Raw genomic sequence first — 15,885 nt, forward strand, 5'->3', positions numbered from 1 at the left:
ATAACAGCTCTCAATGATGTTTAAGACAATAATTTGTTAAAACCACTTAAGGTATTTTTCCTTTTTATTTCCCACATGGCTTTTGCACCTTCTTTAAAAGACATTTTAAGTCATTTTTAACCAAAATAACAAAAACACCCTCATTTCTCTAACTTTTGAAAATCCAGGCGGGGCACAGTGGCTCAAGCCTGTAATCCCAGCACTTTGGGAGGCCGAGGCGGGTGGATCACGAGATCGAGAGATCAAGACCATCCTGGTCAACATGGTGAAACCCCGTCTCTACTAAAAATACAAAAAACTAGCTGGGCGTGGTGGCGCGTGCCTGTAATCCCAGCTACTCAAGAGGCTGAGGCAGGAGAATTGCCTGAGCCCAGGAGGCGGAGGTTGCAGTGAGCCGAGATTGCGCCATTGCACTCCAGCCTGGGTAACAAGAGCGAAACTCCGTCTCAAAAAAAAAAAAAAAAAAAAAAAAAAACGAAAATCCAATTATAAAAATAATACACTAATATTGTGAGATATGCAAATAGCAGAATAGGCTATACAGTGAAAAGTCCCTCTCACGCTCACCCCTACTCTCCTTGGCCAGAGATAACTAATCTTAACAGTTTTTTCAATTCTTTCACAACTTTACCTGCATATTGGAGCTGAGTCTTGAAAATTGAGTAGTAGTAGCCTTTTGGCCACTCACAAAGGGAAAAGTTTATGAAATTATATTAGAAAGTACTGGCATGCCACTGAATGGGCCAGCAACTGGGTTAATGGCCAGCTCCAAACAGAATGCCCTGGCTGTGTGGCACACATCTATGGCTGGTATGGTTTGGATCTGTATCTTTGTCCAAATTTCATGTCGAACTAGGAACAGTGTTGAAGATGGGGCCTGGTAGGAGATAATTGGATCATGGGGCTGATCTCTCATGGTTTAACACCGTCACCCTTGGTGCTGTGGAAATAGTGAATTCTCATGAGATCTGGCTGTTTTAAAGTGTGTAGCACCTCTCATGCTTCCTTATGCTCCCGGCCATGTGAAGTGCTAGCTCCCCCTTCGCCTTTCACTATGATTGTAGTTTTCCTGAGGCCTCCCTAGAAGCTGAGCAGATGCCACCATGCTTCCGTACAGCCTACAGAACTGTGGGCCAATTAAACTTCTTTTCTTTATAAATTACCCAGTGTCAGGTATTTCTTGTAACAGTGCATGGTTAAATAAATACAATGGCCAAGGTTACCCCCAGGGCAGTTAGGATGGTGTTTTTGGTTTATGCCTGGGCCCAAGGTCAAAGAATATCCTTTCAAACCCCACAGATCTTCCTCATTTATAGTCTTGTGTTTTTTCTTTGTTCCATTGGTACAACTGTTTTGCTTCCATCTCTCTACCACATCTGGGTATTGAGGATGTCATTTGGCCTGCAGAGGCCCTAACCAAAAGGTCCTAAATAATAGCTGTATTGGGTATCTTGCTATTAAACAATGAAGCTTCTCCTATGAGAAAGGCTGCATTTGGCTAGGTGTGGTGGCTCAAGCCTATAATCCCAGCATTTAGGGAGGCTGAGGCAGGCAGATCACCTGAGGTCAGGAGTTTGAGACCAGCCTGACTAACATGGTGACATGGTGAAACCCGTCTTTACTAAAAATACAAAAATTAGCTGGGTGTAGTGTCAGGTGCCTGTAATTCCAGCTACTCAGGAGATTGAGTCAGGAAAATCACTAGGTTTCGGGAGGCGGAGGTTGTAGTGAGCCAAGACTGGGCCACTGCACTCCAGCCTGGGTGACAGAGCGAGACTCCATCTCAAAAAAAAAGAAAAAAAAAAAAAAGAAAAAAAAAGGCTGCATTGTAAAACCATATGGCTACACTATCATAAAAACTGAGTGTCTATCCTCCAGACAACATCACTAAATTAATGGTTGATATAAAAACCCAACTAACCTTTCAGATCCAACAGTTTAAATGATCAGCTAAGCAGCTGGTTTGGATCTTGGGGAATTTGGTGGCAGAAACTGTTGCTTATTTTTGGAAACATAATCATTTGTTCATTTTTGTCCTGTTTTTGTCTTTATTGCTGCTGTGGCATTTGTTCACAATGAAGTCAATGCAGAGCTGAAAAACCTAAAATAATGGTTGTTCATAGAATTGCATTAACTGCAGCCGCGTAGCCTGGCTCAGGTCACAAAATCACTTCCTTCATGTTGCGTTAAATTTGGCCAATATCCCATCAGCTTCATAGCTTGACGTATTTCCCCTGCTGTGTGACTCGACACTGCGGGAATGAGCCTTCCTAGTGACGTGTGACTAAACTCCCAAATATAAAAGGAGCCGAAACCGTTTGAGTACATCTGCTGTGCTTTATTTAAAATATCTTAATGAAAAGGGAGAAATGTGAACTTAAATAATTCAAACTTAAGCTTAAATAATTCAAACTTAAAGTATTCCAGCCTGGGGAGAAATACAGCTATGTGGCCTGAGTCACTTGATGTGCACCTGCAACTTCTGACTTTTTTTTTCCCTGTAAATCATTAAGAAGAACAAATAGCACCAGAGATAAAACCCTCCCCACCCTGAAGATCACTCATAGAATGGTGCAAAATTTTGTAACCAATCAAATCACTGTAATGTATGCACTTGTCTTGTATGGAAAATGTAATTCTGCTAAAATTTCTCTGTCTCTGCTTATATAAGTGAAAATTAACTTCTCCACTTTGAAACACTGACCCCATTTGTTTGGAATAAGTGTTTCCTGGTGGTAAGCTTTGTGCTTGAATAAGCTCTATACCTTATCATATTTTCTGAATCTCATTACTTAAGCTTGACAGGTTGTTTCTACAAGTGGAGGAACAACATGAGCATGTACTGTCATGATGATTGATTGCTAGTCCACAAGTACACAGTCTTCAAATTAAGTATAATTTGACCTGAAATCACTTGTTCATTAGGCAAAATATTCTGTTGTATTCATTTGAGGAGATTTCTCTCCTCTATGGGTCAAAACAACCATCCCAGGGTTACATTTATCCCAAAAAATAGGATAGAGGGATGAATTTCCTTCACTGGCTACTTGCTGCTCCCTGACACAGGACCCTGCTCTCTTCCACATGGACTTTGTGTCCTGGGTAGGCTCAGCCATCCTCTCTACTGACCATGGAGGCTGGCTGTGCCTCCATCTGCAGCGCCATCAGAATTCTCTTCCACGGGTCTCATGGCCTCAGCCTTAACCTGGGAAGAACCTTCCTTTCCTTCCCTCCCTGTCTGGAAGATCCCACAATGCTGGCCTTTTTTGAAGAAAGATGCTCATCTTTTGTTTTTTATTTCCTTCGTAGTTCTCCTTTTTATAAAAGGGAAGACAAAGAGGCATTAAACAGTGTGATTCACTGGGAAAACCAGTATTTCAGCCAGGCAGAAGGGTTGGCTGGAGGATGGGAAGTATAGAAGAATATGGCTGTGGGGATGAACACCTCATTAGAAGGTTTTTCAGGGTATTAGAATAAGTTTGCATTTATCTAGGCATTAAGAAGAGCAGGGTCGTTGAAGGCTTTACACAGAACAGTAGCAAAATTGGATTTTCCTTTGGAGAGGAAACTCTGATGCTGGTAGGGAGGGTGATCGGATGGGAGCAAGGTTGGAGGCAGTGATAACAGTTAGGAAACCATGGCAGTAGTTCAAGAAAGAGATGTTGTGAGCCTAGTGCCTTAATCCTCTCCTGAATCTGACAGTCTCCTTTTCGCTGGCCTATGACTAAGATCATAGGCCAATCTCCTATTATAAAATACAAAAAGGCCTAATACAGACAATTCTAGGCTTGCTTGCAGCTTGAGTTAAGACTTAATAAGGTAATATTATAATTAATTCTGGCAGTGCTGGCAGAGACAACAGCAGCAATGATGCTCTACAAGCCTGACTCAGGGCCAGCAGTGATGGCAGTCCAAGGTAAGTATATCCAGGGGCTGCTGGTGGCAGCAACAGTGTCTTTGATGCAGTGGTTCAATATGGTGTATTGACTCTGGTTCTGGTTACCCGAACTTCCTTTGCTCTTGCCCATTTTCTGAGCCCAAGTCTTCCTATCTCTCATTTATTTTCATCCAATCTTTAAAATAACCCTCTGAGGAAGTAAGGCAGGTGTTATTATTGTCATTAAGATGAGGGAAATAAAACTACAAGGTTAGGTTACTTGCTTAAGAGCAGAAGCCTAGACAGTGGAACAACCAGGGTTGGATCCCACCAAGTCTTTGTGATGGGGGCTCGGTACTCTTTACACTCCCTGCTTGCTTACCAAACTTGGTAGCTCTTAATCTCTGCCATGACAGCAAAATGAAGGGAAGGGCTAGAAGCTATTGCTTACAATTGGCACAAATTCCAAAGTTATGTAGAAGTCTTATTAAAATTAAGTTATTTAAAACAATATATAATGAGGTAAAATGCAAGATATAGGTATAATTAGTAATTTAAATAAATTTTATCTTTGTAGGAAGTGAGCATCTACATTCACCTGGAATACAAAATCATTAATCTTTTAACGTGTGCCTTGGTAAAAATCTATGCAAAGTCCTGAAATGAAACATTAGCCAATCCCTAGGCTAGTGTTGCAATTAGCTAAATATCCCCATTTAATTTAGTAAACCCCATATTTAACCCCATGTATCTGATTTATGAGTTCATATATAATAGCCTCATCCATTTATGTTCTTAAAGCCTAGATAGAAGTCCAGAACATCTTAACAAATGTACAACAAAATCTGACTAAAGATTGGTAGAGCTATGGATGCTAACTAATGCTGCTACATATACATAAAATGCTCTGCTAAATACCTTACTGAAAAACAAATTAAATGTAAGATGTCTTTTCCATATCTGCATGTTGTGCTGAAATGACTATTTTGTCATCTGGAGAGAATTATATGTAATGATTTCATAGTGAGGAAACAAACTCATGATTCAATGAAAGGGTAAGGTAGATGTGAATCATAATCATTTGAAATTATAGTTATTAAAATTCTATAACTTTTTTTTACTTTTCCACTGTGAGATGTTATTTGAGAAAAGAGGATTTAAAAATTCAAAACGAAAGTTTATAACTAAACATATCTTTCACTATAAAATTCTGAAAGTTGTGTCAGTACCAAAGGCAAGCTTCAACTGTCAAGGCCTGTGTAGAAAGCAGTTGCCTCTGTCAATACAAAACATTTTTTAAAAATTAACTTGGTATGGCGGTATGTCTCTGTAGTCCCAGCTACTCAGGAGGGACATAGAGGAGGGAGAATCTCTTAAGCCCAGGAAGCCGAGGCTACAGTGAGCCATGCACTCCAGCATAGGTGACAGAGTGAGACTTTGTCTCTAAAAAAGTTAATAATAATAATAAATACCACAGTGATGTGTAATTAAGGAGTTAAGATATGATGTGATAAGTAACAAAAGAAGTATGCACAAGGCACAGGGAAGGATCAAAAAATAAAAATAAACCCTGCCTATAGTCTTCACTGAAGGGTTGATTCTTAAACTGCATCTTGAAGGATGAATATGAGGCTAACAGTGGACATGTAGGAAAGGTGAGCAGAAGGTAATAGTTTAGACAGAGGGAGCTGCATGTATAAAGACACAGAGGCATGAAAGAGCTTAAGTTAAAAGAATTGCAAGCATATTTGTGTTTATAGAAACTAATGTTGAAAAGTTATGGTGGGAGATGAAGCTAGGCAAACAGGGGACAGATTATGAAGAATCGTAAATAATCTGGTAAGTCCCATTACTGGGTATATATCCAAAGGAAAATAAATCATTCTGTCAAAAAAAAGCACCTGCACTTGTTATGTTCATTGCAGTGCTATTCACAGTAGCAAATACATAAAAATCAACCCAGGTCCCCATGAGCAATGAATTGGATACAGAAAATGTGGTATATCTACATCCTGAAGTGTTATACAGCCATAAAAAAGAACAAAATTTTGTCTTTTGCATCAACATGGATGCAACAATCCTAGGTGAATTAACTCAGGAACAGAAAACCAAATACTATATATTCTAACTTACAAATGAGAGCTAAACATCGGGTACACAAGGACACAAAGAAGGGAAAATAAACACTAGGGATTCCAAAGTGGGGAGGTATGGAGAGAGATAAGGGTTGAAAAACTACCTATCAAGTACTAGGTTCACTACTTAGGCAGCAAGATCATTAGAAGCCCAAACCTCAGCATCACACAATATACCCTTGTAACAAACCTGCACAGGTACCCCCAAATCTAAAATAAAAAAGAAAGAAAACAATAATCATACTATATGGGCATGATTTAATGGATCTATAAAAGATAGCGGCCGGGCGTGGTAGCTCACGCCTGTAATCTCAGCACTTTGGGAGGCTGAGGCAGGCAGATCACAAGGTGAAGAGATCGAGACCATCCTGGCCAACAGAGTGAAACCCTGTCTCTACTAAAATATAAAAATTAGCTGGAAGTGGTGGTGCGCGTCTGTAGTCCCAGCTACTTGGGTGGCTGAGGCAGGAGAATTGCTTGAATCTGGGAGGCGGAGGTTGCAGTGAGCCAAAATAGCGCCACTGCACTCCAGCCTGGCGCCTTGTGACAGAGTGAAACTCTCTCTCTCTCTCTCTCTCTCTCTCTCTCTCTCTCTCTCTCACACACACACACACACACACACACACACACACACACAAGATAGCAAAGAGTTTTAGACAGAAGCATAGCAAGAGAATATTTATCCTTTGGGAAAATGACTCGGAAGGTAGCGTGGAGAAAAAATTGAAGAGAAAACATACAGAGTATAGGTTAGAAGTAACAAAGACACGTACATAGTAATGAAAAGATGAGAAAACATGTGAGAAATATCTAGGTAATGCAACCACAGAAATTAAAAATAAATTGGATGTGAAGGGGACTTAGACAACTGGGTGATTATTGAGCCAAAACTAAAATAGGAAATACAGAAAGAGCACATTTAGTGTAAATTAAATATAAACTCAGTTTCAACAAGATGTCATTTGAGTCGTCAGTGAAATTAGGTGGGTGGAATTATATAGTAAAGGCAATGGTGCATATAAAGAGGCCGGGGCTAGCTATACTAATTTGAGTCATTAATTACACATTTGGTAATGACAACTACAACAGTGAACGAGGTTGCCAACTAGGAAAAGGAAATGCTGAAGTAGTATTGCATGTGTGTCTGGAGCTTCACTGGTAGTTATCACATCTTTGCCAATAATAATTACTGGCACATTTCCTCATTCACGCCTAGGAAGGTGCATCATGATGTGGGAGAAGGAATGATGGACTGGAAAGCAGGAGATGGCCTGCAATCCTAGTCTCTTAGAAGTCCTTGCATGTTGTTGGGCAAGTCATTTAACTATTCTCTTCCATTATTTTACCTGTAAAATGAGGAGACTGGAACAGATGAGTTCTCATGATTTTCATTTCTCCCTAATGGGCTCTGATGAAGCTGCCAATGAAATCTGAAATAACTGGAAAACAGGCATTGAGAGAGAAATATGACCTAGGAAGAGTCACACACCTTATAATTTTCCCTTAAATGATGGAAACCTGACTTTGAAAACATTTTTGTTGTAATTTGGGAGCAGTTATTGTAGAGTATGATGAAATGTAGGGTTATTTTTATAGAAAGGGAATGATACTTGGTCACAAATATTTGGGTGTTGATTGAATGACCTTTTGCCTCCAAATTTTTGGAAAATAACTATTTAAGATTGACCCACTTAAAAGCCACCCACTTACAGCTTCAGTGCAGTAGAAATTATGTAATAGATCTGATAATATTTGTCCCCTCTGGCCAATTATGACTGCGTGCAAGTAATACAGGAATGGAAAACCTTTTTTTGTAATTGTATTGCATTAAAATTGTATGTCATTATGAGAGTAGGAAGTTCAGATAGTTGTGCGGGAAGATTTTCCTTCAGGTTCCTGAAAATGTGAGGTACAGTGTGCTATGAACACCAAGGAATTATAGACTGTAGTTCAACTGACAAAGCAAACATCTGTGAAAGATACACACTAGCTGTGTTGTAGTAAATGAATAGAACAGTTTTTGTGAAATTATGTCGTAGTTTTCATTAAGATCCAGTCCAGCGGTGCCCTTATGGTTACCATCTGAATTAGAATTATTCTTTGACTGTCAGGAAGAATATCTTATTGTGAGAAGCTCTGACCACACTGTGGCTTACAGCAATCAGGACACCAAAAACCTCAACATAGAGCTTTGCATTGTAAAGATAAACCTGGACCAAAAAGAGTTTGATTTGTTAAAGTTAATCAGGGATGGTGAAAATATTTAAAAATCAAGAGAAAAGTAAAAGGGCAAAGAGTTAGTAAACAGATATTAAGAGTTAATAAACAGATATTAAGACGTGAAATGACAACAACTAATTAAAAGATAGAACGGAAAGACTACAAAAGCCATAAAAACAGTATAATATCTAGGAATAAACATAACAAGAAATGTACAAGACCTACATAAAGAAAACTTTAAAATGTTACTACAAGATGTGAAAGAAGATTTTAGACAAATGAAAGGCTCTGTCTTGGAAAGAGATTTAAGGTATATTATTAAATGAGATAAGAGACAGAACAGTATATGAAGTATCCTACCTTTCTTACAAAAAGGAGGAGAAAGTAAGAGTCTACATTTGTATTTACTCATGTATAAAGAAACTCTGGAAAAATCTATAAGAAATTACGTATGAAGGGTGTGGAAAATTAGTAGATAAGAGAAAAAATGGGAGATTGAATTTGCACACCGATTATCCAGAGCACTTCCTTGTTTGATTTTACAGCTATAATATTCCATGATATGGTTGTGCTATAATTTAAGTTACACTTCTGTTGATAATATTTAGGTTGTTTCCAGTCATTTGCTAGTATAATCAATCCTGCAGTTAATCATGTAAATGTTACTTCTTCAGAAAATTGAATTATAAGCATAAAACTTTCAATAACAACAACAACAACAAAAATCCAGAGATAAAAAGCAAACACTTTCAAATGAAAGCTCTCAATTCTTAAGTATAGACAGTGAAGGTGAAAATAAGAATGATATTGGCCAGGTGCAGTGGCTCACGCCTATAATCCCAACAGTTTGGGAGGCTGAGTTTGGGGAATTACATAAACCCAGGAGTTTGAGACCAGCCTGGGCAATATAGTGAGACTCCATCTCTGTTAAAAATAATAACAATTAATTAATTAATTAAAATATAAACAATATAAACAGTGAAAGTCTTAGACATGGCCAAGTCCAAGGCTGAGCATGGTAGTTCACGCCTGTAATCCCAGCACTTTGGGAGGCTGAGGCAGGCAGATCATTTGAGGTCAGGAGTTCAAGACACCCTTGCCAATGTGGCAAAACCCCATCTCTACTAAAAATTCAAAAATTAGCCAGGCATGGTGGCTTGCAGCTGTATTCCCAACTACTTGGGAGGCTGAGGCAGAGAATCGCTTCAACCCAGGAGGCAGAGGTTGCAGCGAGCTGAGATCACACCAGTGCAATCCAGCCTGGGCAACAGAGTGAGACTGTATCAAAAATAAAAATTAAAAATGTGGCCAAGTCCAGGATGAATAGTTAGACATCCTCACTCTCCTTTCCACCTCTCCTTCCCAACCTGACACCACAATCCAAATGCATGCTTCTGGAGCTCCAGCTGTCTTGCTTATGTATGAAGCACTCTGACTGGACACAGTAGCTCATGTCTGTAATTCCAACACTTCAGGAGGCCAAGATGAGAGGATGTGAGATGGGAGAGTCACTTGAGGCCAGGAATTGGAGACCAGCCTGAGCAACATGATGAATCCCTGACTCTACTGAAAATACAAAACTTAGCTGGACGTGGTGGCATATGCTTGTAATCTCAGCTACACACGAGGCTGAGGCAGTAGAATCACTGGAACCTGAGAGGCTGAGGTTGCAGTGAGCCGAGATTGCACCATTGCACTCCAGCCTGGGCAACAATAATGAAACTCTGTCTCAAAAAATAAATTAAGTAAAATAAGTAAAATAAAGAAGCAAGAGCAGCAGCAGATACCGCCTAACAAGAAGTTACCAAATCTGTTCACCACAAACCTGAGAACTCAACTGTGGACATTTGGACACCAGCAACAAACCTGAAACTCAGCTTATGAGTTTGAAATGAAACTCAGCACATTTGGCTTAAGGTCAGCGTGACTTAAAGTTCATCGTAGGACCTCTATAATTTGCAGTGCAGGTGCCTGGATACTGACTCCTTTCAAGTCTCACTTAATTGGGTAATGCCTAGGTTTTAAATATCAAAAGTGAGTCTTTCTCTGTTAAATGAAGGCAGTTCCACTAAAACCCTCACCTTGTTTGCAGGCACTCTGTATTTCCTAATTTTTATTCCAGGCTGTATATTATTTTAGTCTTGATTTTCACTTTTTTTTCTTTTATTCTGTAAGTTTATCTTCATTGTGAAACAAAGTGTCCTAGTTTGAAGGACAGGTTTGTGGGCTGGTGGTGGTGGGATGACAGCAGTCCTTCCAAGTCTTCTCCTACCACTCTATTAGCTCTCCCTCTGTTTTTAATTAGCACCACACCACTTAATTCTGTTGTCTCTTAACCCTGGCTCTGCAACCTCTTATTTTCTCTTCCTTACTCCACTCCTGATATCTCTTGTATGGTCATCAGCTAATCGTCTTCCCTTTCCAAAGAGGCCATAAGGGTGCCAGCCTAAGGAACCCATAGAATGTGGGAACAGGCAAACAAGCTGTTGTCTATTACAGAGATAGATAATTAACTTCAGATCATCACATGCAATTCATCAGCTTATCTTTTTCAAACTTTATATAAGCAGACATTTCCCAATGAGAACCACTTGACAGCTGCAACTTTGACACGTACTATCAGGATAGATGAGATTGATGAGGGCCCTCTGAACTCTTCCTAGGGAATTATCTTTATGTTAGTTTTCTCTATAGCATGGTCATATGACTAATATTGGTTATATGGTCATATGGTTAATATTAGTAGCTCACAGCTGTAATACCAGCACTTTGGGAGACTGAGGTGGGAAGATGATCAGGTGGGAAGATGATCAGCCCAGGTGATCAGGCTGGTCACCAATTCCTGGCCTCAAAACCAGCCCTGGACACATAGCAAGACCGTGTTTCCACTAAATAGATAAATAAATAAATAAATAAATAAATAAATAAGCTGGGCATGGTGGCACCTGACTGTAGTCTCATCTACTTGGGAAGCTGAGGTGGGAGGATCCCTTGAGCTTGGGAGGTCGAGGCTGCAGTGAGCTGTGGTCATGCCACGGCACTCCAGCCTGGGTGACGAGTGAGACCCTGTCTTAAAAAAAAAAAAAAAAAAAAAAAAAAAAAAACTATAAGGTGTTGGGGATTTCTAAGATGAAATGTGTCACTTAAATTGAATGAATTCATTTAGGGAAATATTACGTACATTACGGCGCTGAAAGCACCGAGGCCAGTAGAATTATTCTCAGTGACATGTAGCTGAGGGCAGTGGTCCACATGTTTTGAACCTGGTTCTCCCAGGTGAAAAGGATGAGTAATTTGTTCTCCTTCACATGTGTGTATATAGGTCTTACACAGAGCAGATCTGCCACAAAACAAATGAAGATTACACTTTAGAGCCCCTCTCTCACGTAAGTCCCTTCCAAAGCTCTGTTTGCTAATTTTACATTTTGTAATTTCTTATTATTTTTCTTAAAGAAGGCTCTCCTAATTGCATAACCTTCAAGCCTCACAAAATTTTGATCCATACCTGAGCCAACATACAACACAATTTTCCATTTCTAACTTTTAGTTGTACCTAGTGTTTTCTTGGAAATGATCAAGTACATGAGTGGTGTCTTAAAAAAACAAACACAAACTTCATTTGCTTCTCTAGCTTCATCATTAGTTATGTAGTTAAATCTAACCATTTGGAGGCATTTTCATATAACCTCCATTGAGGACAATTTGGCAATAGCTTTTAAAATTATAAATATATTTGTATAATTATAAGCTACCATATCTGTAAAACTATTTGATAGACAAAAGTTGAAAACATTCCAAGAGCTCATCAATAAAAGATTAAATAAATTATACATCCATATGAACACTGAGAAGCTGTGAAAAAAATGAGGGAGTTATTTATGTGCTGATATGGGAAGACTTCCAAGACATATATTCTGTTGTTAAGTACAGAATATATAGAATGGTGTATACAGTATGCTATATTGGGATAAGCATTTATATTTATAATTGTATTTACATAAAGTAATTCTGAAGGGATACAAACAAACTAATAAAAGAGATAACCTAGTGTGGGGTTTGGGGATTGGATGGGTGAGAAACAATGGTGGAAATGAGGTACTGTACAGTTTAAGGCATTATACATATGTAAAAACATGGGAATGTATCACCCACTCAAAAGGCAAAATTAAGAAAGATTCAAGAAACTGTTTGGAGGCTCCTTCCCATTTCAATGTATCTATTTTCTTTCAGTCCTCAAAGTCATTATAAATGTCAGTATAATAACTTCATAAAGCTTCCCCTATAATGAGACTCCTACCATTCTCCTAACTCCAATAGCACTGTAATCCACCTATGTTAGAACACATCACTCTTCATCATATGTAATTATTATTTGCAGTTATCATCTTCAAGGCTGTTCTCTCTTTACCATCTGCCATTCTTGCTCTCGCTGCTGCATGACCTTCACATTTTATTTCCCTTGGTTTTTTTTGACAAGCTACATTCCCTTCCACAGTCAGGCTTCCATGACCCCCTTCACTTGGTTGGATTGCCTTGCTATTCTTTTCTATCTTTGTACACTCCTTTTCAAAAACACTTATCTCACTTTTTATTACCTATGTCTGTCTTCTCTACTCAAGAGTCCAGACAAAAAACTCCACACTGGCCTGGACTGTTTGTATTGTTTATGTCTCTGTTCCTAGTACTTAATAAATTGCCTAGCAAGGGTTGATAGGTACTTGTTGACTAGAAGGGAATGACTTCCTTCCCTTCCTGGAGAGTGGTTTCCCTACAGGTAAGATATTTCAACCTTCTATAGCCCACATAAAATAAAGGACAATATCCCCTAGTGGATAAAAGACAAGAATTCACATGAGTTTTGCTATTTACCATACCAGCTCTTGGGTCTTAACTTTTTAGCCTCTTTGGGTTTCAGGGCTATCATCTATATTAAGTTTTTCATTTATTCTGTCATTCAATAAATATTTATGGAACGCTTGCCATGTGCCACTAGTCTAGCAACTGTTGATACCAAAGTATGCAAAGCAAAACAGTACTTGCTATCTGAGGTACACAATTTAATTGGGAGAGGGAAAGAGTTGGTGGGGAGTGTCACAGTAAACATATAAGCCAAATAAATAAAAGTTATAGGTAGTGATAAGGGTCATGGCAGAGCAACTGAAGGTGACTAATTCAGAGAGGCCAGGAAGGGATTCTCTGAAGGGATCATATCTGAACCGAGTTTTTGAGTAGACTAAATGAGATAGGTCTGTGAATGTCTTATAATCATGTCTTGTATATTATAAATGTCAATAAGTGGAAATTCCTATTTATAAAGACTTGTCAAAAAATGAACTAAAAATATAAGCAGATTGTCTTTCATCTATAAAATGCTATAGTTGCAACATTTATATGTATTTGTATTTGTATATTGAGAAAGCATATTATATGTATAAATGTTTTATTTGTGTCAGTAAGTTATTTTTTAACTGAAGGAATCTCCTATTTCGGTTCTGAAATAGTTAATGTTCCTTTTAAGTAGTTTCATTTAAACCTTGAAAGTGATTTAGTTATTCACAGCATCTGTTTAACATTGTACTTAGAGAGAAATCACAGAAACATATGCAATATTGGTTGTTCATAAGTGGATTCAGTGTTTTCCAAGGTCTCATGAACTTGTGGGTTCTTACATGTTTGTTACATCTGAGCTAATGAAGAAATAGCCAGGGGTAAGGAACTGAGAAAGAGACTATGGATATCTCAACACAAACCCATTCCAGGACTGTAAAAAAATCACTGACAAGCCACATCTTCCAGGTGTGGTAGTAAAATCACTGGAGTGTATTGAATGGTATAAGTAACAGAAGAGGATTAAGAATAGCCTCTGTGGCTTGGCACAGTGATTCATGCCTGCAATCTCAGGACTTTGGGAGGCTTAGGTAGGAGAATCACTTGAACCCAGTAGTCTAAGATCAGTTGAGCAACATAGGAAGACTCTCACCTCTACAAAAAAAATCAAAAATTAGCTGGGCATGGTGGCGCACATCTGTGATCCCAAGCTACTTGGGAGGCTGAGGTGGGAGGACTGCTTGAGACAAGCAGGTTGAGGCTGCAGTGAGCCAAGATCACACCACTGTACTCAAACCTGGGTGACAGAGCAATACCCACTTTCTAAAAAGAAGCAAAGAAGAGCCGGGCGCAGTGGCTCAAGCCTGTAATCCCAGCACTTTGGGAGGCCGAGGCGGGTAGATCACGAGGTCAAGAGATCAAGACCGTCCTGGTCAACATGGTGAAACCCTGTCTCTACTAAAAATACAAAAAATTAGCTGGGCATGGTGGCGCATGCCTGTAATCCCAGCTACTCAGGAGGCTGAGGCAGGAGAATTGCCTGAATCCAGGAGGCGGAGGTTGCGGTGAGCCGAGATCGCCCCATTGCACTCCAGCCTGGGTAACAAGAGTGAAAAACTCCATCTCAAAAAAAAAAAAAAAAAAAGAAACAAAGAAGAGCAAGGGAAAGAAAGAGAGAGAGATAAGAAGGAAGGAAAGAAGGAAGGAAGGGAGGGAGGGAGGGATGGAGGAAGGAAGGAAGGAAGGAAGGAGGAAGAGAAAGAAAGAAAAAAGAAACAGAAAGAGAGAAAGAAAGAGGGAAGGAGTCTGTGCTGGGCATTTCTCATTTAATCACTAAAAAACATAGGCAGTAATGTAGCTGCCTCAAGTTGGATTCCTCAGAAGCTGACCCTTAGACACAGGAGAGGGAAGTGTAAGATGATAAAGGTCTGTTTTCCAGGTAGTCTCTGCCTGGGCTGAAGGATTCTAGGGTGTAAATTACACATTGAAGTTTGTCTCTATTTGAGGTTAGGGAATTAGGATGTCATACACCTGCACCAGTCACTCGGTAGCCCAACGGCAATTCCCCAAAGCAATGACACTGGTATAGACTGGTCAAGCAAATAACAGAGAGGTTCCCTGAACAAAAATGATAAAGGAGGCCAAGGGAATCAGGGCAGAGCCTTACCCATGCTCTACAGTATTCATATCCCCAATTTACATAGGAGAAAATCCGACATCAGAGAGGTCAAGTACTTCATTAAAGGTAACTATTTAGGGGCAGAGCTTGGATACAAAGCCAGAAAGGTTTGACTCCACACTTCATGCTCACTCTTCTCCACTAAATGTACCTCCGTTTCCTGACCATAAGTTATATATTTAGGAACATATTCTGTATTTATATAAATAGACATTATTACCTAACTTCCCGAGGCAGAAGATTCTATCAGGAATTATAGCAAAACATTACATTTGGGGATCTCCAGAAGAGTGCTGCCTAAAATCAATGTAATGCAAGCTGCATGTACAATTTAAAATTTACTGGTGCTCTCGACAAAAAGGAAAATAAATACAAGAAATTAAATTCAATAATATATTTTATTTTATCCAACATATCCAAATTATTATTTCAACATATAATCAATATTTTAAAATTTAAAATATTTTTATACAATGTATTTTTGTGTCCTTTCCACTTATAGAATGTCTCAACTTGGTTGTGAAATAGTTATCAAAAATATTGCCAGGCATGGTGGCTCACAGCTGTCAGCCCAGCACTTTGGGAGGCCGAGGTAGGCAGATTACCTGAAGTAAGGAGTTGGAGACCAGCCTGGCCAACATGGTAAA

The 15,885-nt window shown here is 39.2% G+C and overlaps 1 long non-coding RNA gene across 3 annotated transcripts in view; it reads left to right on the plus strand.

The window, feature by feature from the left end:
• LOC141584012 (uncharacterized) overlaps positions 1 to 14,761 on the plus strand; it is a 39,267-nt gene extending 24,506 nt beyond the window's left edge. For 2 of the 3 annotated variants that reach the window (XR_012516867.1, XR_012516866.1), the window contains one exon: positions 1 to 6,776. This exon is cut by the window's left edge. This is a non-coding gene — a long non-coding RNA (uncharacterized LOC141584012). Of the gene's footprint in view, positions 6,777 to 9,707 lie in introns of those variants that run through there. The other variant, XR_012516868.1, reaches the window with a different exon arrangement.
• The last annotated feature ends 1,124 nt before the right edge of the window (positions 14,762 to 15,885 follow it).

This window comes from Saimiri boliviensis, chromosome 3, assembly GCF_048565385.1.
Source record: "Saimiri boliviensis isolate mSaiBol1 chromosome 3, mSaiBol1.pri, whole genome shotgun sequence".
NCBI classification, from domain to species: domain Eukaryota; kingdom Metazoa; phylum Chordata; class Mammalia; order Primates; family Cebidae; genus Saimiri; species Saimiri boliviensis.